This window comes from Agelaius tricolor, unplaced genomic scaffold, assembly GCF_023055355.1.
Source record: "Agelaius tricolor isolate 1412-34295 unplaced genomic scaffold, bAgeTri1.0.p SCAF_1, whole genome shotgun sequence".
In the NCBI taxonomy this organism is placed as follows: Eukaryota; Metazoa; Chordata; class Aves; order Passeriformes; family Icteridae; genus Agelaius; species Agelaius tricolor.
The window spans coordinates 48,761,097-48,786,760 of record NW_027269261.1 but is presented as its reverse complement, the minus strand read 5'-3'; the positions used below and the strand labels follow the sequence as shown (position 1 = coordinate 48,786,760).

The window sequence follows — 25,664 nt, the reverse complement described above, 5'->3', positions numbered from 1 at the left end:
TTTTCTCAGTGTTAGTACATTATGTATGTACAAATGGAGATGAGGCTTTTATTCTGCCAAAGAATAACTACTATTCCTAGACAAAACTAATTAATCAATTGGTTTGATCTATTGGTTATGATTATTGGTATCATATTTAATCAAATATAAGCTGATTACTTGCAAGTCCCAGTTTTATTCCTTTTCATTATTAGCTTGCCATTCCAATCTAATACTTCATGGGGAAAACTATTTATTTCTGATTGGCCACATTTTTGCTGGGACCACCTGGAACATGTGAACAGAAAAAGTGTGCTCCTAGAGAAAGGAAGCTTTGTAAAGTTCTCTGTAGTCTGCTTTAAGAGACAAAATCTTTATTTAATCGGCATCTTTATCACTCTTCCCAGAGGCAAATTATCCAAGCTGCCTTTTGAGAACCCTTTTTACAAGTGTCAAAGGTCATCTCTACCAAACTCATAACTTCACCTGAGGTTTGCAGGATTGTAAAATCATTAGTGACCCTTCCTAAGTGCAATGCTCCTGAGTTCTGTGGCTTCTGAGTTCATGAAGCAATTAGTCAATTAAAAGATATTATGGTTGATGAGTTGTATTAATTAAAATCTCTGTCATTAGGTCTCATCATTTTAGGGGAAATTTTTTTCTCTGACTTTCCTCTGCTGAAAAGTGAATGTTTTATAAAATGTGATAAAATTCCACTTGGTCTTTCTAGAGTGGGCTCAGAGTAGGAAAAATTATTTACACTCATTAAATTTTTTAAGTGCTTCTTTTCCAGGCAATCAAAAAAACCAACCTCAAAGAAACACAAAATCCCCTAATCAAAAACAAGTCAGTCCTTACAGATGACTGTTTTAACTTATTTTAAAAATGCTAAACTTCTAATTGGAGCATATCTCTTCTCTAAAACAAAAAAAGGAAGGAAATAGTTGAGAGACATTAGATATGTGATGGCATGATGAAAACAATGCATACCAATGGTGAAGATCCATGCCAAGAGATCTGGAACTCTGCTCAATAACACACCTTTCATCTGTGTGTGGTGTATGTTATTGTCCTGGTTCAGAGCAAATTTGGGAGAGGATCCCCAAAGGGGCTCCTGCAGGAAAACAGATCCAATCGGCCCCTCTCCCCAACCAGTCCGGGAGAAACTACCTCCTTGGAGAAAAGTGGAAAAAAACTGTGTTTTAAACAATAAAACCTAAACAATATTAAACAATAAAACCCCTTGCTGCTCCAAAAGAGATGACAAACTGAGAAAGTCCCCTCCCCAGGTTACAGCTCAGCTCGCTCAGTCTCTGATCAGTCCCTCCAGCGCTGGAAATGCCGCAGCCCAGGCCCAGCCCGGTGGGCCACAGTGAGCTGCCAGTGCTCTGCTGGGTGTTCAGTCCAGAGCAGGTTTTAATAGGTCCAAAGAAAAGGGGAAAAAATCCCACAGTCCAGGGAACTTCTCTGCCTCAGCTAGCTAAAGCTAACTAAAAGCAAAGGAGAGCTCCGTCCCGCTGTCTGTCCATCCACAGATAACACAGTCAGGAGCAGGAATGTGTAGGAGGAGTGCAGTGTCTGAAAACAAACTGCTGCTTCTTCTCTCCCCCCTTCACTCTCTGGAACAAGCCTTAAAGGTGCAAAACTTATTATTCAGCATAAACAGAACGAGACGACTGGGGATAAAAACATCATACAGTCAACCCAGGACAGTTATATACACACAAACTTGAATCCTTGCCACATTTGACTGAAAAGCACAACCAATTAATCATAATTTGTAAACTCATTCCAAAGCCTCTCTTCAGCAGTGTCAGATCCATTTTACAACAACAAGCAGTGGCACAAGCCAGCCATAGTAATGCAGTAAGAAAAACTACTCAGATTTAGGTGTTCTCTCATCAGAAAGGTTTTTATATGAAGCTGCTTATGCCTTGGCAAAATCTTGGAGAGTGTAAGTAGTGTCCTGTTACATATAGTTTCTAAATCGTATTCCATAATTTGTGGTTAGGGGTCACCAGACCACGCAAGCAGGAGTAATCATTTCACTGGTAATCTCCCAATTATCTGATCCCAAATTTTGATGGGACTAGCAGGTTTACATTAAGCTTCATTTTAATTATAGTTTCAACTGTCTGTATGTGGAGATGGATGGATAAGAGGGATGGAGAAATGGCTGGCTTGCCATGCCTGATCTAAGTTCTAGGCATAGCACATTCAAATGAGGGAATGCCACTTGTGCCAGCTGGTATATGGAATACATAATAATAATATTTAATATAGAATAATAATGATTTTAGGTTTGTTTTTGAGGGAAATACCAATTTCTGTTGTTTCTGCTTAAAAGCAGGCAGTCCTAGTAAAGCCTAGAGAGGCTTGTGGAGCTCTCTGATCTCCACTGTTTTTGGGCTCTGCATTTGGTAACTGACAAAGCCCTCCCTCCTGATCTTGCCCAGTAACTGGCAGGTCACCTTGGCATACAGGTCCCTCAGCTATCCCCAGGTGCATTATTGCTTGTAGCTACCCAGCAATAATGCACCCAGCCTTTATTCACAGTGAGAATCCCACAGAGATAGAGACATAAAGCATAAAGGCTCCCATGAGAATCAGGGCCATACAGAGGCACATATTTTTAAAGAGAGACTTAGACCTAGTAGTGGTTCAATATCTATAAGGGCTTGGAGGTTGTTGTTTGTTTGTTTGTTTGTTTAAATTGTGTAGGGAAGTTTGTGGTTTCCTCTCCTGTATGTCACTGCAGTAAACATGAACTGCATCATGTTGTAATGACAAAAGTTTACCTGGAGAATCTCCCATTTCCAAAATGAACCAATTAAAGATAAGCTGAATATATTGCAGTAGTCTTCCTGTTTGTATAGTATTTTGGCTAATGTCAGAGAGTAATAAAGCCTGAAATAAAAAGGAGCAAATTAAAAATTCATAAAGCAGCTGTGTGTTTCTAAAGTAGATGGTGGGATTTTGGAATTTCAATGAATGCTTGCATCCAGTTGTGATTTGGGACCTGATTTCATTTCATAACTGTAAATCTAACGATGTTAATGACCCTCCAGCCATAGTTCTTTAAGTGATGGCCACATTCTGTATGTGATTTGGAATATTAATCTTCAAGGATTTTATATGCAATATGGGGTATTTAAAAGAACAGTATTCACAATCCTCTCATATAAGGGCTTTTTATGGTTATATAGAACTGCCATCTGAAACAGAAAGCTCAAAAAATCATAGCTCTTTATTGTATCTGCGTGCTGTGAAGTTGAAGAATCTATAACCTTTTGATTTTCTTAAGAATGCATGGTGAGGAATGGTATGCACCTTTTAAGGCTAAGGTGATTACAATAGATGTGAAAGGGTAATTTTCAAAGCTGGTGTAATTATGAACATTAGGAAGCTGGAGTAAGCAGCCCAAAATATTGAAATGAGAATGCAATACTTTACAGATTGTCCTGAGATGACCAACACACAAGCGGAGCCATTATGTTTTATCCTCTCTCATTTAACATTTAAATTAAAAATTATGACCTTGATTTTCTTCTCTTTTTTGTTTCTTCTTGCACTTGTAGATGAGAGTTGGAAGGTGTTCTTGAGTGAGAGCTACAGTGCTGAACATTAAGTATCTAAAAATATTGTTGAAGAAGTAAAGGTCTTTCAGACAAATTATTAATAGTCTATTTTGGTTAAAACGAAGAAAGTGATCTCACATCTGTCACAAAAAAAATTCATTACTGAAGTAAGAGGTGCCATGATTCAGAGAGACAAAATAACTCTATTATTATTAGACAGTCATTTATATTTAAAAGTAAATAAGATATAAATAGCAGCGACAGTACATGGCACAGTTGTGTCTGCAAAGAAGGCAATTATGTTGCAACAAGTGAATACATTATTATGGAAAGAAATATCCTGAAATTAAGAATATATCTGTAAAAAACCAGAAATTTTCAGAAGTTCAATCATAAGACTTCTTTTGCTCCAGTATATTTCCAACAAAGCATTATTAATCAACGGAAATCTTCATGAATTTAAACCAAAATAAATGGTAAAACATACTCAAAATTAAATGGAAAATTATATAAAAGGTATACTAACAACATCCTGTAATTAGACCCATTCCAGCTGCAGTATTTTTTTTGTTGTTTTTCCCCATGAAATGCAGGAAAAGGAGTTACTTTCCATAGTTTTACAGAGGCCAGAAGCTAGGGGGAAAAGTAATGTAATGTGTAATGAACATAATGAACCAAATTTTTAAAGCTTTTAAGGTAAGGCCTCTTAGCAGCCTTATCTAGCTGAATATGTCCCTGATCATTGGACTAGAAGTCCTGTAAAAGCTCCTTCAAACCCAGACTATTCCATGATTGAACCCTATGATACATGGAAATTCATGGGAATCCTGTTTTTTCCTGTTAATCAGTCTCTGGATGTTTTTCAAATAGTTGCAAGTTTTAAGGTTTAGTTCAGAGAGCTATTACTAAGTTTAATGTTCTTTTATTGTGAATAACATCACTTATCTCCTGCCAAACTCTCCATAGCAATCTGTTGGCATTTTGTTATATCCTTCTCTATGCAAAACCTTGTTCATTTATTTTATCTGAGTGCAACCTAACTTCAATACAGATCATGCTAAAGAAAGTTAACTCCTCCAAAAGTTATTATTTCTCTTAAATATGCTATTTTTTGTGTTCTTCCATCTGCTTCCCATATTTGTGTCCTATATACATCTAAGCCATTTTGCATACTGCTAGCAATGTCTAAACCTTGGTTATACAAACTAGTGACTTCAAGTTACAGCAATAGAACATGCTTGAAACATTGTTTTCACATCAACACTACTTTGGACTCATTAAAATTTCAGGTAGTAAAACAATTCTGTTACCCAGTTCATATAGCATGATCAAAATTTTCATAGCTTTTTCTCTGTTTTCCTGACCAACTCCACCTTCTTTTGAATATTTTATTTTTTTAAAGTATGATATAATCTACATCTGATTTTCATCTGATTTTAGAAGCACATCCTTGGTCATTACTTGTAGTTACCTGAGTCTGGAGTAGTTGTACTGGATGATGCTCATTGCCTACTCTGGTGGCTTTTATGCCTTGGTTGTCAGAGGGAAACTGTGTGTAACACACCTCGGGTCTGCTCCTGTACCACTGGGTTCCTAAACAGTACCCAGCATTACTGAGCAATTCCACTCAGTACACCTTTGGCAAACAGAAGGAATTGATTGTAGGTAACAATATTACTTCCGTGATTCCTGAAAAAAAACCCAAAAACCTAAAATAAAAAAATCAAAATCTAATCACTTTCTTTTTTTTTTTTTTAAGTTTAAGAATTATTGCACACTTGGATTTGGTTTATTTCAATGAACATTCTCAGCAAAGGGCAAATAATTTTTGTTGAGAGTTATTTTCCATTTTGCAAAGTTTTGGGGGGTTTTCTTGTCAGCTGTATCTGAAAATGCACAGAAATACTTCCCCAGCCCTTGGCTCTCAGGCTTATTAACCATGAAGGTTGCCATGTTAGTGAAGAAAAATTTGCTTTGACCAAGTGCAGGGTTCTGTATCTAACAATCTGTAACTCAAGCAAATTGAAGCCATTTTTCACTCAATTTCAGCATCTAACATCTCTACATGACAAATGTTCAAAATAACACCAGTGCCTTGTTTTTTTAATGAGAAATATCCCATTTGGGAAAATGTCAATTTTCCTATGCTCACATTCTGAAGTAAATTTCTGATCAAACATATTAAACATTCCTTTTGGGTGGAAACCAAGCAAGTAATATTCCAATCAAAAGCTGATTTTTTTTGTTTTTCTGAGTTTGGGAATAATTGAATAAAAAGGAAAATCATCCTGTTCCCTCAATCAAAGATTTAGTTGGCAGTATAATCAAATAACAAGCTAGCATGATAAAGTGAGATTAGCCGAGGTATGTGCTCATTAAAAAAAAGAGGTAGAATTAAATGTAAGGTATTATCAAAGTATAATTGTAACACAGTGTTAAAAGTTGCTAAATCTCTTGTCAGGGAGTGTTACCCATCCTGCAGACATCTGCACAAAACATTCCAAAAGTTGCACTACCTGCCTATTCAACACTTCTCTGCAAACACTGTGAAATTCATAAAAGCACAGCAATTCTCCTTTAGTTCCTGTGGAAAGTTTAGCAAGGCAAAATTAACTTGATAAGTACCCAGAACTATTTTATTTTCAAACATGCATTTGTGTTTGAAATTCCCTTTTGGGGGTTAAAGAGGAGGTGAAAGTTGAGAGGTGATAGCTGAAAAATGTACTGACTCCAGTGGTGCTAATTAGTTACTTTTGTGCTGATCTATCCTTTGGCAAACTCACAAATCACCTGAAACAAAGTCTATATCAAAGACTAATAATTTTAAAATTAGTTCAAATTAGAAGAACTCTACATGAACTTCTATCCAGAGAGCACAAATGTACTTCTCATCATGTAGGATGTACATACATACACAGATGCCCTTAGCAGACCCACACTTACAATGAAGTGTTATGAACTTTATGGCAAAGTAAAGCTGGTGTTCAAGATTTTAAGGAAACAGACTCCAATGTTAGACACAAAAAGAAAACCACACTAAATATCCCAGACACAACTACCCCCAGTCTTAGCAGATAAGACTTTCCTGCTTTCAGATGGTGGTAAAGGATTCTGAATATTTCTAGTCCCACTCATACTACACTGCCAGGTAGCAGAGACTGTATCATGCCTGAATGGTGACTAATGGAGTATTTCTGCTGCAAAATCAGATTAGGTTAGGGTTGGTACATTGTGAGCTTGCTGAATTTAGCTTTTTGTGGCGTCAGAACCTATGACTGGCTTCACCAGCCTCACTTTGAGTACTTCCCCACTGACTGTGCAGATTCATGTGTAGAAGAACTTTGTTTGAATCAGTTAAGGCTGAGTGAGTATGACATCCATGCAGAGAAAACTCTTGAAAGCAAGAAAATGTCAGGTTATGGAACTCCTCTTAAAGGCACCTCAGTGCCCACACAACACATTTCCACTGACATGAGTAGACTTTACACTTCCCCACAAAACTTCCTTCTACCTCCCAAATATAAGGGATCCCATCCAGCTCATTAATTTCTCACTATAGAACCCCCACACTGTAAGCCTGGCTCACCAATGAGTATTTCATAAAGTTAGTAAGGTCAATATGATGTGAATGTGTGAAATTTTGAAATAAAGAGGAAATGGGGGTGTTCACATTTTATTTATGCTTCAAATTTGTAGTTCAGAGCTGTCCAACTGACAACAATTTTTTAGTTGCTTTTTTGTTGCTGTTTTTTTTTTTTTTGTTTTTAAATAGAAGAACGTGCAGGATCTATTTCTAATTCTATATTTCAGACTACCAGCTTGGAGTAAATGTTCTGCATTAATGCAACAGGTGATACAGCAGAACAGTTGGTCCAAAGTTTAAATGAGATTGAGTAGTAACTGAGGAATTATTAGGCTAAGAATATGATGGATAAACACTATGGGCAATTTTTAAAAAGGATAAAGATACTACTTGGATTCTGCTGAGTTACTTTTGACATTATCTGCTGCCTAATGAGAAAAAAACATTTAGTGTCATTTGATAAGGAAGCCAATTCCTGTCTTTCATACACTATTTTGTAGTATTACTACTTAATAGTGCTACCTGATATCTGAACATGAAGCAATACTTTATAAAAGCACCTGGTCACGTATATTCTGCCTAGAGTAGGTAGCTCACATGAATTTTGAACGAAAATGGGAAATAAAGTAAGCAGTAATGAAATTTTAATCACAGTTGCCTAAATATTTCTGTCATTTTGTAGGCAAACTGGTTCTTTAGACTCATATTAGCACAGCTATTTAGGATCTTCTGCATACAGAGAGTCACCAGGGATAACTACAGATTTAAAAAATCACTCAAAGAGACAATTTTGCAAACATCCTCACTTCAATAGCATTGAAATTCTGATTGCTTCTTTTTTTGAATTGTGGTGACATTCTTAGTTGATAAAGGTGGAAGGGTCAAAGCTGAAGTCCTTGTAAGGACTGTATTTTAAAGGAACTTTTAATTTTTTTTTTTTAATTTTTAGTTGCTTGTTTGCTTTACCACTAACAGTTTGGGGAGTAGTTTCTATATTATGTATCTAATTTCAACATCAGTTGCTATTTGTTAGAGTTCAGGTATTCTGGGCCAATCCATAGCAAGCCAGGTAAGCCAGAATTGTTATGAAAGCTTCATCCAAAAAGTGTCTATAGCAGTTCCATGTGGCTTCAGTAATCCTTAGTAGTAGGAAAGTTTTGAATTCCTGATAAAATGAGAGTTTTTCCTTTTCCTACAGTGATTGGAGCCGTGCAAATGCTACTCAAAATTGAGTTTTCTTATCAGACTTAATGTGATCTTTATAAGTCTATGGAAGCAACAGCTAAGCAAATTAACATTGTCTGGTATTAAATCTTTCTTCTTCCGACGAAGTCCTATGCACCATCCCTGCTGCTATTGACATAGTTTTTTAAAGTTTGACAAATATGTTGAGTCAAGCCTGTTTGTTCACCACAGTTTGTACAACTGGCACAATTATAAGGAGTGCCTGTTTAAACAAGTATACCACACCCTCCATATCAAGGGTAAAGCCCAGCTCCATCGGGGTTAATCCTTCTAATATTTCAATGATAATGCTCTTTGTTCTAAAGTGCTTAGACTTTCTGTTTTGCTCAGAACAATGTATTGGTGTCACAGTAGCTGAAATATTCACTGGACTATGCCATCATCATATAGGCACTCATTAATATCAATTTAAACTTCTCTTTGTGTCACATTTAATTGTCATTTGTCTCATCTCTGAAATTCCCACCTAGATAAAACTCCTCCTGTAGCTGCTGAGACTTCGGTTAAGATAAGTGTACCAAAAAAAGACAGACAATCACTATTACCACAAAATTAGTTTCTAGAAATCCATAGTTGATTTTTGATAGTACTAGTGCAGCGTTAGAGTGTGCTTAAATCTTAAAATTCTGCTGGTGGTGTTTACTGATGGTTCTTGCGCACTGTCTGTGATCTTTATAGTCTCAACTGTTAGAGAAGGCGAACATAGTTGTCATTATTTGGAGAGTGCCAGAGAGATACAAAGATATCAGGGAAGTTGTACCTTTTAGCATTTGTGTATCTGGTGTATTGTGCTTACCCTGTTTGCACACAGAAATGAGCATCCACACAAATGCTTTGTTCCCTTATCTGCAATCTAGCAGTGACTTTCTTTCCCTCTTCTGGAAATCTACTGTTTTATCATGATTCTCATGGTGTCTGGTGTTTCTTTGAAATTTAGTCATCTGGTATTACCAAATAATACGTGCAACTTTTCTTATTTTAACAAACAAAGATATACCTGGTCCTTGCATTTGAAAAAAAAAAAAAAGACAAAACCAAAAACCTAACCAACCACCCACTTCTCTAAGAATGTCAAAAGCATACTTCAAGGTTCGAAACATGGACTTTGAATATAAGGAATCAAATTTATCCTCATCCATTTACAAGGATGTAGGGAAAGCTGATGTGTTAGAACTCTGGTTTTCAGAGCACTAAAGCACATGATTTAGCATTAGGCACAAGCAACACATACACTTGAGTGCTTCAGTTTAGGCCCATGATTTTTGATTTGATCAATCAACATAAGTGTATTCATTCTGTGAATGGACACTTACTCTAAAATACAAAGAAAATTAGTGAAGCAAATAATTCCTACAGTATCCCACTTTGCTACTCACTTGTAAGAGAGCTAGTTCAGAGGGTTAGTATGTGTGTTTGAAAAAAGCTGGAGTAACTAGCACACTGAACAGCTGTTTCTGACAACAGGGAAGCCACTTAGGCAATTTATATTTGCAATATTGTTTACATGTGGGAATAATACTCCAGAGCACAGTATGTGAGCTATGGCAAGCAAACATACACCCAATTTGTAAACCTTTAATATGCTTGTTTTACCATAAAAATAGATTTGTAATTAGTTCCCAGGGGTTCTGGTACAATAAGATGAAGTCTAATTTCATACAAGATGAACAGAAGATTGTTGCTTCAGCTGAGACTTGGACAAGCATGCCAAGACCAATAAAATGAATGGGAGTCTTCCTACGTGTTTGAATGGCTTTACATCAGAATAAATAGCATGAAACTGAGAGTGACTGACAAGCCTGACACAGATATAGAGCTGTATCACCAGACCAGAGGATTTTTTTGTCCTGTCCTCAGTATCTGAGGTTGCTGTGTTCACATAAGCCTACATTTTTTACCAGCTAAACAAGACAGGATGATTAACTGTTCTGAGAGAGAGAGAAGCAAAGAAAGAAGTCCTAAAACATAAGAAAGTTTTAGATCAAGAAAAACATTATGATATAAAATGTCCTTTGATTCAGTCTTACTGGATCTAGACTAAAGATCCAGTTTCGTAAAAATTTATTCATGACATAATGAATTACAGTCATCCCCATGACTGCTAATATAAACAAAATACCAAAAAAAAGCAGGCTTGCAAAATTAGTTCCAAATCACAACACAATATGGTGAGGCTCTGCACACATAAATTACATTTAAATATTTAAAGCAATTTTACCAACTCAAAACTCAGTGAAAACCAGAAACTTCAGTCTTCATGAGCATATTTGGTATAAGAAAATGAAATATCTATGTGGAAGAGCTTGAAGCTTTTTCTGCCATAGGGATTAAGACAGTTACAGTTTTGGGGTTTTTTTAAATGTTTAATTTAGATGATCAGCGCAGATGTTTCAGAGCTAAATTGTCTTTTTTTGTTGGCAGTATAGGCATGGTCTCATTACATCCTTCTCCCTCTCATCAACAGCTTTAGAGATTCAGATGCAATTTTGAGAAACTTGAAGAAAAGCATGAAGTTTTTTTTTTTATTTTGCAATATTCATAATGAACTCCTAGAAGATCCTGCATGCCCAAGGTCTCTTCAGCAAATTCCCTTGGGAAAATATTCCAATGTGTCCTTGTATGTATAGATAACATATTCAAAATATACGAGATATATATTTAAAAATATCTGATTCCTATTTCTGCAATATCTGATACAAAATCTTTCATGACCTTTTCTACCCCCAAAAAATACAGTATAGGTTTTCTCTACATCTATATGATGTTTTATCATCGTTACATATAGATAATATATTATATATATAATATATATGTTTTTTTATATATACATGTTATAAAGTAAATTAGTTATTTTCAGTTTTTCTGTGCAAATTTATTATCAGTTCTGTAATGAGTCCCTCTCTTCCTACTGCTTTCTTTTTAATGAATTATTTTTGTGTATATTACTACTCCTTAATCTGGCTTTTGAATTTATGGCATGGATGTAAGATCTTGAGCTAACAAGTCCTGTTTGTCACTTTACCTCCTCTGGTAATGGACCCCTCCTATAGAGGGGACATAGAGGGACAAGGATTTCCCAAAAGTGACCAGAACATTTTTACAGCAAGGTCTCTAGCCCTATCATGTCTCTGTAGTTGGTGGTGTTTAATTTCAGAATGGATGGGTTCTTTCTTGTTATTTGGTTGGTGAGAAGAGAATATCTTGTACTAGTTTAATCAAGAAAGATTATTATATAACATCTGTCAGATTGACTTGTACCATATGGGCCCTAGGCCATCTTCTGTAAGAGAACTTACAGAGACATCTCAAAATGTCTGTGAAAATAGAACATATTTTTAGAATTGTAGAATACCTCCTACACTGCCAAATGAACCTGTCAAAAGCGCATCTTGATTTCTTCAGCTCTAACAACTCATGCTTGTTTGCAGTAATGATATTTATTGACCAAAAGTGGGTGGTAGGGTTTTTTGTATCTGCTTTTGCAGATGTGAAATTAACAGTATGGAAGGATTTTTAGGTTTTTTTGGAATTTTTTTGGTGGGGGGGAGTTTTTCTAAAAGTTCTGATCTCTATTTTAATTTTACACGTGAGGAGGAAAGCTAAAAGAGACCAAGTAATGAGTAGAAAAGAGGAAAACAAAAAGTGACAAAATAAATGAGAAGCATTTACATGATCCTGTGTTGTCAGGATCCAAACACAAAGATTAGACATACTTGACCCTATTCCTGGTCCAGATTTTCAGTGACAGTAAGAAGTAAAATTTTGAAATAGTAATGCTCAGTTCTGGGGTGGCAAAATGCCATCTTGGCATGGAGCTACTAGAGCTGGTTTGAGAAGAGTGAGGGAAATAGGCAGTAGGAGTGCAATTCACCTATCAGGATTAAAGGCTCTTCAAGGGGGCAGAGGAGACTGGAAGAAGAGGATTTGAGAAATATGAGAGAGCATCTAATGGCTCAGTATGTGGATTTTGGAGTCTGTATGTTTTGTTTACCTGGCTAGCGGTCTTTGAAGGACAATGCACTCCTAGGCTACTTACCAGGGTAGGCATGGAATCTCCTATTGCTGAACAGGAAGGTGTTCTATCTAGCTCCTAAGAAAGTAATCAAGCAGTTGGCTGCTATAATCATGGCTGTTGGGATATGGAAGATAATGAATCAGCCCAAGCATAATTAAGAACAAACATAAATGAGGTTATAAAGAAAAGGAAAGTGAAAGTCCATAAATTGTTCTAAAAATGGGCACTGTCATAAGACTAGCAGTAACTAGTGGGTCTTTCATTAAGTGATGTGTAAATGGAAGACCATTTTGTCTGGATGTATGTACTCACACCTTTCTGTTGAGAGCATCAGTGTAAGGTGGGAAAGCATCATTCACACCTTGTAAAAGAATCACCCTATCAGTGGTCCACAAAAAATGTGTCTTGTCCTACTCCTGCAGTCACCTGGCTATTATCAGATATCTATCAATTCTGGCAACCTACACTCACTGAGGACTGGATTTTTAAAGGCAGTAAGGGCAAGACTGTAGATGCTTAGCAGCACCATGCATGTACTGTATAAAGAGCCACTGCTCAGTCATTAGTTACTCTCCCAGATTCCTGGAGGGGAGCTACAGCACACAACGAGGGGAGTGCACGAGTGTCTGAGCTCTGCCAAATGAGCTGGTATGACAATATGGTGTAGCACATGTGCCAGCACGTTGGTTTAGCCTCAGGAAGCAGCCTGCCTGTGAAAGGAAGCCAATGGACATGAACTAAGCTTTACATCTCATCAAGCCCAATGAGTTTGGGATGACACTGTGCTGATATGACTACAGTGTGGACCACGCTCCGTTTTGCACTATGGATCTTTTTTTTCCATCCACTGGCATCAGCTTCCACCTAACATTCCAGCTGCTCAGAGCCTGAGTTCAAGGCACAGCTCTGAAGGTACTAAAGGATTTTAAGTTAGTAAAGAGAGCATCTAGTAGCATTTTTCAGGGCATAGGTGGTACCTGTGGTAAGTCACCTACCCTTTTATTTTGGCCAAAATCTCATTCTGAGGTCTTACACTAAGCACAAGCATGGCAGCTCTCCAGTGCCATGTAGTTCTGAGTAGGAATATGGAAAATTCCATTAATAAGCAGATGTACCAACACTTGCTCCAAGAATGCATGTCTTGATAGATGGATGTCGAAGGGCAGGCGGAGGGAAGGAAGACTGTAATCCTGATAAGTGCAACTGGGAGTTGTTTAGGATTATGATGTTTACTGCCTCTTTGCTTACTGTACCTCTCCATGTAGCTGCCCAAGTAATCCAGTCTGTTTAAGGCAAAGTCAGCTTCAGGGACTAGAAATCCTTGCATTGCGTTTCATCAGTTCTTACCCAAGAACCAGTAACTAACAGTTGAGCAACTTTTTGAATTGTGTCTTAATGTGACAGACCATGTTTGTTTGAGAGATATGCCCTCAAACATTGGCCTTCAATCACTGGCACTTAGCACCAAAATGCAGTGAGGGAGAAACATTCTCAATTCAGGCAGCACTCTCCCTTGAAAGGCTGCAATAAAAGCCTGAAGGGTGGTGCAATAAAAACCTGAAGAGTGGTCCCTGCAACTTCCAGGAAAAGTCTTTCCCCACCTGTGGGAGTGCTTACTGCCATCTTCCAGAGCAAACATTGAGGAGCCATGTGATTAAGTGCTTGCCATCAGGAAGTAAATTTAGGCAAGAGTTTATGCAGCTGAGGCAACCAGAACACTCTGCCCAGAAGAAGCAGCAGCAGACCATTGACTCAGTGAAAATAATGGAGAGTTAGTTTTGGATGCTGCTGCATCAAAGCTGTAATTGCCTGAAAGCAAAGGTTCACTTAGTCTGTGCTAAATACATGTTTGGCTGCAAACAGCTCTGCCATGACCTCTAAATTACTGAGTGAGCTGATAATATTTTAAGATGCTTTTAGAAGTGGTCCTGGTGCAGCTGCCAGAGGGTAGAAGGACAGCATGGCTCCCATCAAAACATGGCTGAGGCACAGCTAGAACAGCACATCTCTGTGAGATGCCACATGGAAGGCAAGAGGAATTCAGCTGCTGGTTACAGGTTTCTAAGGGCTCAGAGACACCACCCAAACTTACCCCAGCACAACAACTTACACTGCTATAACTGTTCCCACATTTGATCTTCATGCACGTACTGTTTGGTTAAAATTCTCATCAACTTTTTTTTGGGGGCTAAGGGTCTTCACCTTTGTTTGCCACTGCTCTGTCTTTGATGTATAACCTACCCTCTGTGAGAAAATGAGATTTATGAGTTCTGTGTGTGTCCCAGCTTTCAGGAAATGTACATAATATAGACTTTTGGATTTGAGATCAATAGGGAAGTAATAGATCAATTAATATGTAATACATGGCTCCTGACTTGGCAAATTAAGCAAGTAATCCATCCTGTGCACAGCGTGGACCATGCTACTTGCTAAAATCTATCAAAAGTCAGACACCTTACTGGAAAGGCGTTGTGCCACCCAAACAAGCAATCCTCTATAAAATCACCTGAAAATCTGATCCCTGCTTCCTGTCACTCAAAGAACATGTGTGGTAGTGCAAGCAGTGGTTTCAAAGGTGTGTTTTGTAAAAGCACTTAAGATACCCACAGCTGGCATAATTGGTTTCATGTAGGCAAGAGCTCTACATGCCTGAGCTTCCACTGTAGATGTTCTTGGCCATTACTCATTGCAACAGGAGATTGCAGATACTGCTGATGGAAGTGTGCTGTCAGTACGGAGCATTTCAGAAGGCCTAATGTCAATTTTGCATTGATCTTCAGAGAAAGGAAAGAGATTGGTAGGAGATTACAGTGCTCATATGAAGCAGCATCACAATGCTAACATGTGACATGTGCCCAGGATAACATATGCTGCTTCTTAGCAGAGATCTGTAGCTTGGATACAATGCCATGCTGTTATGGCCATGTGTTTGCCAGAGAACTTGGAGTACAGGCAAAAGTCATTCAAATACATCTATACCTGCCACGTAGCCAAACAGGCAAAAATGCATCTGAAGTCACTTTATAAATTTTTGTTGCAGATATATGGAATTTGGTGTGTCTGCATGGTTTCATTAAAGAGAAAGACAGCATTGTCTTTGAACATAGCAGAAAGAAAGTATTGCTGGCTATGCCAACTCTGAAAGCCTAATAGCAGCTTTTGAAGGCTGTTTCTGCCTTTGAGGTAGCATTCCAAAAGACCGGTTATTGCCTGATAGGCAATTAAAAGGTTTTGATTTATTTTCACGAGGAAGATTTGAATACAAATATAAATATTGCCAAAGCGGATTGCATAAATGGCAGACAGCTTATATAACTCTGGATATGTGTCATAGGCAAGCATTTATAGAAATTCAGCAAGTTGCCTTCATTAAGTACAGATTAATTCTCGCTGATCTCCAGCTTCATCTGCTTCAGATCCAACTGAAAATGAGTCTGCAAAAATCTGTATTTTCTCATGTCAGTTTGAAAGCTTCTGAACTATTGATCAAACAAATTTGGAAGATCTTAAAACACGCAGCAAAGGGAAAACAATCACGTGTATTTCTTGAGCATGAATTGGCAGGAGGGAAAGGTCATTCCATTGACAGGCTGCAAACAAAGGGCACTTCTTTTTCTGGCAGCTGGAAACAAAAGTCATCATTCCCTCAGAAGTGTAATGTTTGTGAGCTCAAAAATGCATTGCAACAGCAGGAAAAAGTCAAAAAAATTGTTCAGCCTGTCCAGGACACAGGTGTACCCTGTGCCTATTGTCCCCACTTTTTCTGCTTCAACATCTCCCACAAGAATGGGGAGGCACTTGCTAAGTAAAATTAAGAGAGGAAAAACACCAAACTGAGCAGCCAAATATGTTTAATCTGTTGGCTACCAGTATGTAACTTCCTTGGTAACCAACACTTAGGATAAGAATAGGAGGCTACTAACAAAATGTGGGCATTCTGAAATAATGGTATTTGCAAACCAGACATAGCTTTGAGAAATGGAGGTCATAGCTCCATATTACAGCTATTGTTTTTCTAAAGCCCTGATGAATGCCAACACTCCATCCTTAGTATTTTGACTATTTCCTTACAGACATGTGTGCAAAAAAAAAAATTATGACCTTTTAAAATTTGCTCTAGACAAACAATTTATTAGTTTTATAGTGATAATGGGTTTGGTGTCTAAAATGTGTCTATCAAAAGCATACAATGCTGAATGATGTCTTAGGGAATTTTATTAGGCTTGGCAGTGGCCTGTGGTAAGATTGTGTCTATATTTACTGAGATCATCTTGTCTATTATGTTGCATAAATTAAAAAAATATTTGCTATGCAGTAGCATTAAAAATAATTATTGTCAAAGATTGGCTTTTGCTACTTTAGAGGTAAATATAGGCATATTTGTATTCTTTTTCCTAAGTGGAACAGACACTGAAACTTCTTGTTTTTCAACAGCCTAATATTAACACTTGCTAGGGTCAGATTTTGGTATCTCTATTATCTATCGTGGGGCACTACTTCAGCTGTGTTCTCTGCTTTTAGTCAGCTACATCACAGCAACCTTTGTAAAATATACATTTTATTTCTTAGCTTTGTCACAGCTCCAAAAAGACAATAAAAAAATGAGCCAGGTTTTACATCGTCAATAATCAAAACACTTATTCCATTTTCCTTATGTACTGTGTGATTAAAACAGCGCAATTAGAGGCAAACCAACTATTTCTGTTCTGCTTAGGGTGCCAAGGGGGTGGTCCATTATCATGACATGTGAGACAGCAAAACACCAGTCTTGGTTTTCACTTTCCAAAGCAGTATTTGCTTTGGTGCCAATTAGGAAAGTCTTTTTTATCTATAAATCTGGCAAATTTTAGTTAAAACAAAAAAAGCACAGATGGTCAATAGACATACAATTCTAATTTTCAGAACAGAATCAACAAATTTGAGAACAAGCCTTGCAAATGCAATATTTTTGTAAAAAGTCATTTATTACATGAATATCAAGAGGCACCAGTTTTCTAAAGTTCAGATTATCTTTTTAAAAAGTGCATACTCCTAATATTTTATGTAAGGAAAGGAAGTTTTCTTAAGCAAAAATGTTTCTTTTTTATATTATTCTCTACTGTAGATAAGTAAAGTGCAATTTCCAGTGCAGAGACTGCAACTACCACACCAGTCTTTTGGTATATTTAGGAAAGTAAAACACAGATTTGGGAGGCTGTTCACCCCTCAAAATTTACTCATTTCCTTACCAGCTGCAAGAGCAAACTGAGGAACTCTAAAGACTAATGAGAAAGTTGCCTGTAAATTTGGTAGTACCCATAAGACTTCTGAGATACTTTGACTGGGCAGGATATTAAAGACTCAGTCCAAGTTAAAGTTAATACATCATTTGTCACATAGAGAGTTTCTATTAAAAATTTCAGACCTACATCATTATGCACCATCTCACCATCATTAAGTATGTTCTTCATGGCTGACTAAAGTTAGCAAAGACATGCTAATAACCAGAGAGCTATTACTGCTGAGAATTGTTAATGCCTCCTTTCATACAGACAATGCTTAAGCATGCAATAGTTATTTCTTCCTCTCAGCTCTCTTTGGGTATCAACAGGTTCACAAATCATTGTCCTGCCTGGTCCCCGTGCCCTGTAGAGAGGTGTCTCAAATGGTGTTAGAAGGCTAAGTATAGACACCTGTTGAGACTTCACTTTATTTTATCTTAATCAGACTCTACAGACTAACAGAATGTTAGGCTCGGTGGAAGGTCTTCTCACATTAAGTATCAGAAGTCATTGTCCTGATTTTTTGGGTCTTCACACCATTGACTGTAATGCATGTCTGGCTTATACAGGTGTATTTCAGGGGTTTCACTTTGATAGGGGATTCCAGATGGCTAGAGAATTGATTTGTTCTTTGAACTCTCCCCAGGAGAACTGCCTGTACTCTCTTTTGACCCTTCTCATTTGATGTGTTACACAAAAAACTCAAGAGGATTCCTACTTTCATAGTGAGTTTAAGCTCTTCAATGCTTTTTCTTTAAACACAAATTCTCACTTTTTCATTCCTTTGCCAGATCTGAGAGCAAGGGATGGTTCAGTCCAAAAGAGAAGTTTGTGGTAGAAAAGAATTTGAAGAAAATATTTTTTTGGCCCTGTCCTTTGACAGCACCATAACCTAAACACTGAGTTTTACTTGCAGAGTGAGTTGCTTTTAAGATGTTCATTCTGAGTGTGACTGAAGCCCTGGGCAACCTAGAAAAACTCCAAGGCAATTGATTAGTGACAATTGTAGACTTCAGTCAACACACCTATCAAAAAACAAGTTTTCTCTCTCTGATTAGGGATTTTATAGTTTGTGCCACTCTAGTATCTGAAAAATGATGGAGTAACTCTTGCTTTATATCTGTGCTTAATTCAGTCATACCTAGTGGCAGGAATTTCTTATCCTACCATTGGGAAGTGCAGCCCTTCAAGGCCTGAATCTCATACCTCCAGGGCTATCATGATGCCCTGATTTTTCAGATTAGCATTTGATTTATTCTTTTCCTTCTTATTTTGATTACTAATCCCCACAATAAAAACACTGACCCAAAATAAATGTATATATAAAATACTATATACATTATATACATACATACACGTATATGTATGTGTATATATATATATATATATATATATATATATATATAAGTGTTTGCTTGCTTTGACACAAATAGTTCAAGAGTAAATTTCTTTGCAATGCATTGTGATAATTTGAAAACTTGTGAGCAAAATAACCACTACAGTGCTCACTCACAAAACTCAACACTGGGAAAAACTCACATATGCTGTTAAAATTATGGATCTGAATGGTCATGCTAAGTCTATAATTCAGTAAAGGATATTTAAAGAACCTTATGTATGTTCAGTGGTCTGTAAACAGTTTTTAGATTTAAAAGTGCACATCCTTCATGACTCCCTTCAATCCTGAAACAGTGCAAATATTTCACAGAAGCAGACATTTCCTTGTACAAGCTAAAAAATTTCTCATAAAGAAACCCAGGCGTAAGTGCTGCTTGAATTTCAAGTGTCTTCCAGGATTCTTGTCTAAATATTCCGAAGTTTTTAAAGGTCAGATACAATGTTTGCACAATATATATAATTTTAACATGGGTTCTCAAACACATATAAACAATACAAGGAATTTTTCTAATTTATATTACTTAGAAAGTGATGAATTGTCCCATTCATATTGTTTAGAGGATGGGAAATGCTTGTTCCAAAATATGAAGGGAAATATCATAAATCAGGGAATAGCTAACAATAAAGAAATCTTGATACTTTTAAGTATTGTAAACAAAAAGAAACTCAGCCATAAGTAAAAAAGCTAGGACAAAATAAATAAATGTTGCCTTACTTGGGAGCAGAACAGCAGTTTACAAGTGGAATTAAATCTGTGATCCACTTAATCTTGTGTCTGGCATCAGACAGTATTGGGTACAAGAAAAGACCTTCAAAATGAAGAAATGCAACTCATCTCTCAGTACAAGCAATTCCTTCCCAACCCCAGCAAAATTCTGATTAATTTGATCATGAGTGTCTATATGCAATATTTTTCAAAGTTGTCACCTAATTATCAGTGGATGTGCTTATTACTCATCCAAATATCTTTAAAAATCTTTCACAGCTCTTGGCTGATCAATTTTTTTTTCCATTAAATTACACCGCTTCATTTGGTATAGTATAAGAGATGTAGCCTGTTGTCGACTTTTATTTTGTTAGCTCTTAATTCAGTATTTTCCATTTTTTTTTATTTTTCCATTTTTATGCCAAGTATAGCCACATCCCCTTCTCATAATCCCTTTTAACCTTCTCTTGTCATTATTATTTGTATATAACTAATGCCTCCTTGATTCATCTCTTTCCTCAGTGATGTAGACTTACTCTCCAATACCTTACAATTCTCCTAAACAAGTCAGACTCTCCTTACCTATTTTCATTTCACAATAGTCTTTAGAATTATAAAGTTCACTCTCAGTCCAATATGCATTAGTATTTTCTAGAAATTTAGAAATTTAGACTGCTATTACCAAGCATAGCTTCTCCCTGAGCTTTCTACAGGCATGATGATAGTAATTTAAAACATGAAAATAGATACTCATATTTTTATTTGAAAATTTCCCACCATAAATATTAATTTACAAGCATTTTATTTTACCATATGGCTGTTATTAGTTTTGTGAAGTCTTCTGACTAGTTCTCTTGCCTAGATGCCACAAGCTGTCTTTTCAAGATCATTAATAAATATATGTAAATGCACATATTAAACATATGTTGAAATATTTTGCTAACATTATTGTTTTGAAGTTGCTCCTTATATCTGAGGGGTTTTTTTACTTTCATTTTTTGCCTTTTACACAAGTCTACTTAATTACTGTTTTTACATAGTAGCTGATCATTTGGACATCAATAGTGACTAAATAGAATACACCAAGTTTTCCTTTATCTTTGGCAGTCTACATTTCACTAAATTATTCCAGACAGTAAATCTGGGGAGGATTATTCACTTTATTTGTAGAAGGGTTTTTCTCTGTTAAAGATAAATTCTTCACCCTGAGGCTACTCTCAGCGTAAGGTCAAGAAAGCAAATATTCTTCAGAGTAGCTTCAGACATGTTAAATAGTTCTTATGAGTACAAAGATACTTCAGAAAGAAAGAGTGCTCTTCTTGTCTTTCAAAACAATCTCCTGTGATGTTTAAGTTTTCCATGTGTAAGGTATATCAATTCAGATCCATTATTTTAATTTCTGTTAGGTTTTGGGGGTTTTGGTTGGGTTCTTTTGGTTTTTGTTGTTGTGGGGATTTTTTTGTGTGTGATTTGGTTTTGGGTTGGTTTTTTTTTGTTGTTGTTGTTGTTGTTTTTTGGTTTTGGTTTTGGTTTTGTTTGGTTGGTTGGTTGGTTGGTTTTTTTTTGGTTTTTTTTTGCTACTGCATGTGGTCCATGTTGGGAAGGAAAACAAATTGATACACTATGAGAAAAGTGATAATTATATGTAATACAAGACACAATTCCTCCATTTTTTTCTCCATTTAAAAGCCTATCTTAGGTCAAGGACTTCTAAAGTAGAGCAATAAAATGAAGAGTTGAGGGGTATAAGTGTTGAATAAAAGAAGACTATGAAAAATGCATTAAAATTCAGGGCCATGGAGGGTTACACAGTCCTTTGCATAGTTCTCACTCATGGAATACTGTGCAGCTGAGGTCAGCTGAAGTACTCGCAATTCCACAATCAGACAGGAAAAAGCTGGAAGAAGAGACCTCCACCAAAGGTTCTTCAATTTTGGGATGTGTTTCTCTGTTAATCCACTGGAGCTGGAAGTCACTAACCTCCAGATCACACTATTTTTTACCCACTTGCATACTTTGTATTATCCAAGAGAAATATCCATCTTGTTCTGACTGCAGAGAGTGGGGTATCTAAACTCTGTTTAAAGTTGTATGTTTATTACACAGACACTACACAATGCTTATAATTACTTCAGAAACTAAATTTTAGGTCGTGGTAGATTAGGATCATTTTCAAAATGTATGCAAAGCAAAGCAGAATCTTGCTTTCTCCTATTTAAGCTCTTCTTTTAATTTGTTTAATTTTGATATTTTGCAGCATGAAAATACATGAGCATATTTTGTTCCTATTAAATTTTAGAATGTTTTACTTCTAGTGGATATGAATTTCCCTGCTTGAACTCTCCTATGGGTTTTGGGCAGCAAGAGTTCTATGGGGAAAATCTGTTTAAACAACACTGCTATTTATGTATTTACTTACTCTATGTACATTCACAGAAGAAAAAATTCTCTCTGCTTTCACCTTAATGAAAGCTTTTCCTTTATTGTTTACACAAAGTCCTATTTCTTCAGTAAATTAAATTTACAGTTTTCATGAAATATGTATTGTCACAAATATTATCATTTTCTGCTGAAGTACAAGGCATATTTCTTTGATCATACCTTCTCTTGTACAAAAATACAGCAGCAGATATATGCAACTGACTCTCCACCTCAAAGAAAACTACCAAAGGGAAGAATTATACTGCTCACATAATTCTCTGCAGAGACTGAGAGAAAACAAGCTGCATATGACATATGAGAGTTACAGTGCTGAATGCAGAACTCGATAGCAGTAATAAGAACCTACAGATCACAACAGGGAGATAAACTTCTTATTCCACTTAATCATTTACTTAGCTCAAAGATACCATGCTTTCAAAAGGTGTGAGGAACAAAGCATTACTCCTCAGCATTATGTGAACAATTTCATATTGGCAATGTTTGTTAATGCTTGTATTAAGGCAATGTTTGTTAATGCTTGTATGTTCCATTTCAGCACAGCTGAAGTTACTTTATGATATAACCCTAATATGCATTTTTTTTTTCTGGGAGGACACCTTTTCAATACATCTGTCAACACCTGAAAGCTCCAAAGTCACAGGCATTAAGAATCCATCTGTTAGATACATACTTCACTAAATTTGCACTTAAACAGGAATAATTCTTTGAAAACACTGTTCAGTGGCCTAAGTTCCTGATTCTAAAAAACTGTGTTTACTGTGGGATCAGCAAGACAGAAATAAGTATTTCAAAGCACTTACTGAAAGATAGAGCAGCCTCTCTTCTATGTGGTAGCTCTAAGGGATTATTGAAATTCGGTGTGTCCAGGAGTGTCTCCAAACCTGAATGGCATATCCAGGAGGAAGACAGAAGACACAAATATATCAGCTGATATATGGAGAATATATCAGCAAAATATAAATATAGAGCAAGAAAATACCTCACCAGCACTTGATATAATGGTTATTTATGGGATACACCTTTATCTTCAAAAAATTTGCTTTTGCTGAACTACTAGACAAAAATATTCATGACCTAGAAAAATATTTCCATGGGACATAAGACTGCTTGCTCTTCAGATATGAATTGCTACTCTAGATGGAGGCATAAAAATGCCAGAGCCCTGGGGGGACTCCCAGCTCTGACTGTCCCTGGCAGCCCCCAGGGCTTCCCGTGACACAGGACTCATGTCAGCACCTGGAGTCATCAACCCCTGCCCCAGAAAGGCTGCAGCAAGACCATTCTGCAGCTTGCCATGGCCCAGCCCAGCCTTGACACATGCCCATGGAGGTTCCTCATAGTGCCCAGTTTTGGGGCTGCCGTGGGGCCTCATGGCTGCCTGCTCCTGGCTGGTGGGTGTCTCACATCCTGGTTTCCAGGCTGTGCCAATGGACTCCCATAAGCAGCCACTGATGACCCACAATCCCACCAGCCCTCACACCATGTCCTGACTACGTGTTAAACCATCTTTACAATAAACCTTCATGGCCCAGAGTTAGTGCAGTTCAGTATTTAGTATCACAGAAGAACATTGGGCTGGAAGGGAATTCAAAGATCATGTAGTTCCAACCACTCTGTCATGGACAAGACACCTTCCACTAGACCAGGTTGCTCAAAGGCCTGACCATCTTGGCCTTGGATACTTGCAGGGATGGGAAAAAGAGAGGGATATTAGTTAGGATAGAGTGTTTTTCAAAAGTTTAGCTGCCATTTTTGCCTTAAAATCTTCAGAATGTAAGTAAGGGTCACTCAGGCTCCACCAAGAGAAGGTGTCCTGAGGAGAATGACTGAGGGAGTGGGGCTGGCTGTGGAGAGGGAAACCGGATCTCCACTCCCTAGCTGGGAGGCAGAGTTGTGGGTAACCTCAGGCTGTGCCAGCAGCCTCTGTGACTCCTCCAGACACACCTCAACATTGTTCCAGGGAAGTTACTTGCTCTCCATGTAAGGGGAGAGATGCAAATCTAATGCAAATTAAACGGCTCCCAGTGCAGATTGTAATTTAGGCACAGCTGCAACGCAGCAGTACAGGCTGTACCACAGACTTGCACAGCTAAACCAGTACCGCTCGCCTTGTGTGTGTAGATCTCAACTTCCAGTTGCTAAAATTAAGGCAATCTCTTTTTTCCCATTAACCTGTCAGTCTTGCCTAAGGAGGGGGGGCCTCTGTACCAAGTTTTTCTCCCACTGTGACTCAGGAAACATCTTCTCAAACTGAGCATCTACATGGAAATGGACTATAAAATAAAGGCATAATTCATAAATGTTGGTTATTCCTAATTGACGTTGGAACCAGTCTGACTGGAGTGCTACAGCAGCAGGGATGCTGACTCACAGGGAGATTTGAAGGAGCAGATATTAATGACTTCTCACACACCTTGCCTGAAGTAAAGCTGAAAACTGTGATAGTACATCAAGTCGCTCGACCCAATCTCAGCAATAGGTCTGAATTTTGGTCACGACAATGCCACGCACTATAGAGCTTGCTGAGCTGATCTAGTTAAAGCTTACAATTTCCTGTAGATTCAATCACCTACTTCATGTCAAAGTTCAATTGCCTCAATTAGGACTTCAAAAAGTCTTAGACTTTTTAAGTCACCAGTTGGATCTAAAGGCAACTCAAGAAGCTTACTGATTGGTAGTGTCCTGGGACAGATCCCAAAAAAATTTAAAGAATGGGAGAAAAGAGAATTGTCAGGATGACTGACTTTAATAAATTGGAATCCATCCTGCATACTCTAGGCTTCTCCTACCCATTCGCCTTGTTACCTGTTTACTTTCTCTGAAACAATTATTTACCTTGTTAGTTTCAGATTACTATGTTGTTCTTAAATTGGAGTGCACCAGCATTTTCTTTGAAATATCTCAGCTGTCTTTGCATTTCACCTCCTGTCTCACCAGGTGGTGAGGGAAGGGGAGGGAGGGGGGGAGATGCAGGAAGAGGCAGATGAAGTTAAGGGCATGCTAGAATGCATGTTAGAATGCTCATACTTTTATGGTAAATGTTTTAATTGTCATGATATCTGAAATTTTCTCACAGGATGGAGCTAATAATAAAATTTAAATATGTATGTGTTCTTATACTGAAGAAGGGTTTGCATTCACAAAAAAATGGTAACAGGGATAAAAATAACTGTATTGAAAAAATGAAAGCCTAAAATTAAATGAAGCATTGATGCATTTTGGATCTTCCAGCTTCAGCATCTTTAAAGGGATTGTCCACTTGCTTGTGTGCTTAGCTTTGCGGTTTATGTAATTCACCACTTTTAATTTAAAGCAAGAAGAGAAAATACAAGTGAAATAGGAGCCATTTTTAACAAAGGCCTAATGTTTCTGTAGTCTGAGTACTTGTCTAATTTGTTAAACTACTGTACAACAGACCTTCCAACTAATGCATTGTAATTAGAATGACAGTAAAAAA

General features: G+C 37.2%; 1 long non-coding RNA gene across 1 annotated transcript; it reads right to left on the bottom strand.

The window, feature by feature from the left end:
• Window positions 1–910: 910 nt before the first annotated feature.
• Window positions 911–25,234, bottom strand: LOC139592811 (uncharacterized). Its single transcript, XR_011680121.1, has 5 exons — window positions 25,043–25,234; window positions 23,008–23,088; window positions 19,775–19,868; window positions 5,029–5,246; window positions 911–1,152 (listed from the first exon to the last, which is right to left on the bottom strand). It is a non-coding gene; the product is annotated as an uncharacterized lncRNA (long non-coding RNA).
• Window positions 25,235–25,664: the final 430 nt, after the last annotated feature.